The 4,597-nt window shown below is 39.8% G+C and overlaps 1 pseudogene; it reads right to left on the reverse strand.

Moving 5' to 3' along the window:
• Window positions 1–579: 579 nt before the first annotated feature.
• LOC116541906 lies at window positions 580–4,594 on the reverse strand (annotated as a pseudogene).
• Between the last annotated feature and the right edge of the window lie 3 nt (window positions 4,595–4,597).

Genomic DNA, 4,597 nt, shown 5'->3' on the forward strand with positions numbered 1-4,597 from the left:
CTCCAGAGGCTGAGGCAGCAGAATCGCTTGAACCCAGGAGGTGGAGGTTGCAGTGAGTCGAGATCTCACCACTGCAATCCAGCCTGGCAACGGAGCAAGACTCCATCTCAAACAAACAGAAAAGAATTACAGGAGCATGAAAGGACAAGCAGAGAAGCTCACTCAGGCACAGAGTTTGACACTGGGCAAAGGGGTTGCCTACATTTTATTTAAATGTTTTATTTAATTAGTTTTGGGAGAGGAGGGGCCTGACAGACAAGGCTTCCCTGAGTTGAGGACTGTTGAGGTGGATTTTGAAGAGTGAATAGGAGTTCTCTGAATACACGAGTAGAATGATAATACTGTTGTTTCCATGGAGAGAAGCAAAGGGAACAAACTTGGCTTAGAGAGACACAACCTTTGTTCTATGAGTAAAGAGAAGTTTTGGGCAGAATCAACAGAGTAGAAAGGCAGCCCACAATATGGGAGAAAATATCTGCAAATAGTATATCTGATAAAGATTAATATCCAGGATATGCAGACACCATCTAAAAGTCAACAACAAAGACTGGCCCAGTGACACACTCGTGATCGCAGCTGGTTCACCCAGCCCTTTTATAAGGCACTAACTCTCTCCGTGAAATGAGAGCTTGTGAGAATTAAACTGGCCCCAGCATTTAGGAAACAGCCCTGTGACTCCTTCCCTCTTTCCTTCTGGAGGAGACGGTCCTTGAGCTCAGCTGAGCCCACAACAGTGAGAGTTGTGGCCGAGTCCCTGGGCAGATGCCAAGGCCATGCCACTTTGGCACATAGGTTTTGGCTCTGGACCCTATGTGTGTCAGTAAGACAAATGTTCATCTTGCTCACATCTGGGATGGCCTTCTTGGCTTTCTCTTCTGCATTGCGTGATTCTTGGATTACTTCTTCCATTTCACTTTGGAGTTGGGAAATGTCATTTTCTAATTTCTTCTTGGTGCTGATGAGGCTGGTATTCTGTTAAAAATAGGGGAAATTTACAAAATTTGCAGTTTGCCCTCTTGGGATTTTATAGGTGTCTTATTTATTGGTTTGTGCGGGGGACCTGCTGGCAACATTTCACTAAACTTTATTTGTTCAGTGCAAAGTGTTAATTATTTGCAAGGTTCGAACTCCTTTCCCCTCACCTTTCCTAGTGTCCATCTGATTTATGTGTAAGGACTTCCGAGGTCTAAGAATGCCTTTATTGGTATACGTTTGTTAATTGTTCTTTCAGTTATATTTCAGTCAGACATCACTAGTTATTCTATCTCTAGAAGGTTGGAAATAGAAAAGAATAGATTCGTTTTGTGAATGGCAGGCACTGAGAGTTTCTTGCTTAGGAGGAATCTATTCTCTCTGAACTTTCATTATTTGTTTCCTTGAAGAGCACTGAATTTGTCTGCTGAAAACATATTCTTAAGATTTCAACTCAGTGTTTCCCAGAGAGAAGCAACATTGTCCCAGTGGGTACTTGGAAATGTTTAGGGGCAGATATTTTTGGTTGTCAAAATGACTAGGGGGTGCTACTGCATGTAATGCTTGGGCAGGTCAGGAATGCTACATGTGCTGCAAGGCATGGGGGACAGTGAACCCAACAGTGCTAAATGCTTGAGTGCTCATGATGAGAAACACTGCAAGGAACATTTTCAGATCTTGGAGGCAACAGGTATCTTTACTCAATATTATTCTACCTCATGGTTTCCAAAATAATCTAAATAGCCAAACCTTATTTTTAAATAAAAAAGTGATAACCTTTCTTTTTGGGAGGGGTAGAAACCCCAAAAAAGAAATAGGAACACACACCACAAAAAAAAAATCCACATAATCCAGTTACCCTAAGATAATGGCAATGAGTATTTTTGAGCATCTCCCCCATCCTTGTTTACATATACATATCTATACAAATGGAGCACTTTCATGTTATAATTCTAATGCATCACCTACCAGTACACCAGCATTAGTTTGATGTGAGGGTCTCACCTGGGTGTGGAGGAGCTGGACACGCTCACTGGCATCCAGGAGCTCATGTTCTGTGATTTTCCTGCTCCTCTCTGTCTGTTCCAGAGTGGCCCGCAGCTCCTTAATCTCAGCCTGCAGCAGGTTGGCTCTGCTCTCCATGATCGCCAGCGGCTCCTTCAGGTCCTCCTGGCCCCGAGAGCATCATCCAGGTGGAGCTGGGTTTCCTGTTAAGTGAAAAAAAGAAAAAGGTCTTACGTGTTCTGAAGAGGATGACATATACCTGTCGTTTGAATGCATCTGAGTATGGTCATGTCATTTTCTTAGAGTGAGAGGGAATTATCAGGAGACATAGATTCTTCTCTTTCTGCCATTAACTGGTTATCATTTCCTGTGTAAGTCACTAATGTCTGTCATTTGTGGAGGATTTTCCATATGCTCTATCCAGGACTTGACATCTGTTATTTCATTTGATCCTCACATAACTCTATGAGGTGGGTACTTTCATTCTTATTTTGAAGAAGAAACAGAGATTCTGAGAGGTTAAATACTTGCTTAAAATCAGGCAGCTAGTCAATGAAAAAAACTAAAACTCAACCTCAGGCCTGTTTGGGGCCCAAGTCTGTCCACTTTATTTCATATCATACTCTAATGTCTAGGTGTCTGTTTGTTATTCTACGTAACATTTTATTAAAAAGATTATGTTCTATGTGTATTTAATTCAGCTCCCTATGTGCTGTCAGCCATATAATTTGTTAAGAGAAAAAAAGGATGGTTTAACAAGGTGTTTGGGAAATGGAAGACAGGTACTTTCCCTGCTTAATCTGGGAGGCTGATGTGGACCCACTTACCTTGATTCCTTACCAAGATTCCTTGGGTGTTCCTGTAATTCCTTAATCTCTCTGAAGCTAAGTGATTGGCATGGTTCAGCTGGATTTCCGTTTCATTCAGATCTCCCTCCATTTTCTTCTTGACTCTCAGAGCATCATTTCTGCCTCTAATCTCTGCACCCAGTGTGCTGTGCATTGTCTCCACGACTCTAATGTGGTTTCTCTTCAGCTAATCAATTTCCTCATCTTTTTCTGCAATTTTTCTATCATCTTCAGACTTGACTTGGTTTAACTCAAGCTGGATATGGAGAATCTTTCCTTCTTCATGTTCAAGAGATGCCTTAACAAAGCAGTCATCAATTAATAATGGAGAAGAACTGGAGTATTTGGAGTATATTCCTTAATGAGGCAAACTCTTGTTAATATCAGTTTGTCTAATCTTACAAAGTATAATACAGTCGTTCTGGGAATTTTCTAGGCAAATCATTATTTTGTTTATTTAGTGGCAGATTATATAGGGCAGCTCTGGAATAAAGGTGCTTTGTGCTATACAAATATTATTCATATTAGTACTAATAAAATTATATAATTAAATTCACGTATAGTAAATACGAACTCTCAATCTGTTTTATAAATTAAAATGTTCTTGTGTGATATACTAAGCCCTGGCCTAGAAACTGTCAGTTTTAAAATATATTATTTTTTTCCTGATTACATAATAAATGTGCATTGTATAATGTGGGGTAATACATTAAAAACAAAGGAAAAACTACCTGTTGCTCCCCCAGTAAGAGAGAAACATTTTAATGTGGTGTATTTTTTCTAGTTTTTTTTCCTACTTCTATATATTTTTACATAATCAAAATTATATTGTATATGCGCATTTGTCTCTTTAAAAATTACCACCTACTGTAAAATATTTTTCCAAAATAATCACATTTAGTGACTATATAAAATTTCATCATATGGCTGTTGTATAATGTACTTACTTTTGTTCTTAGATTGGACATCTTTGTCTTACAGTTTTACTCCATTTGACATTTTTTTGGGAGAGGAATAAATCAGAAATAGAATTGCAGGGTCAGAGTATTTATGTTTTTAAGGCTTTTGATAACTATTGCCAAGTTACCCTTCGCAAAGGTCCTTTGAGTTTAAATTATCACTAGCCCCATTTTCCTGTTTTTGTTTTTCTTTTACTAATATTTCTCTTTGTTTTTCCATAGCACAATACAGAGTAATACTTAACCTCTGCTTCCTCAAAAGCAGCCTGGATTTCACATTTCTCTTGTTCTACTTGCTTCTTTATTTTCTCCAGTTCATGAATTTGCTTTCCTCCCTCTGCAATCTGCTCAGTGAGGTCAGAAATCTCCTCTGTGGTTGAACAGATGAGAGACATGGTCAGAAAGATGGCAACAGGGAAAGGTCCTCTCAGGGGTATATGGGGTAGGAAGGACTGTGAGAAATCAACGTTGTAAGTTCTTATTTTCTCTTCTTAGCGTTTCAAGTTGATCCAGGGATTCCTTGGATGCATTCTTCACCTTGAACAGCTCAGTGCTAGGAGAACGGGACTCCTTCTGGGAGGCCCCAAGTTCAGCCTGAGCTTCCTCATACTTCTGTTTCCATTCTGATAGGACCTGAAAAGCAATAAATCATTAGCTGACGCAGGGAGAAACGAAGACCAAGTAAAACGCTCAAGTTTAAGGAGTCTGGGCCACCTTGTCAAAGCTCCTTTACTTCTTATCAAGACCTGCACAGGCTGCATTAGATCTTTCCACGTCAAGCATGAGGTCTTCACCTTCATTCTGGAGCCGCTG

Source organism: Sapajus apella, unplaced genomic scaffold (genome assembly GCF_009761245.1).
Source record: "Sapajus apella isolate SASKATOON/1434 unplaced genomic scaffold, GSC_monkey_1.0 scaffold158, whole genome shotgun sequence".
Lineage (NCBI taxonomy): Eukaryota > Metazoa > Chordata > Mammalia > Primates > Cebidae > Sapajus > Sapajus apella.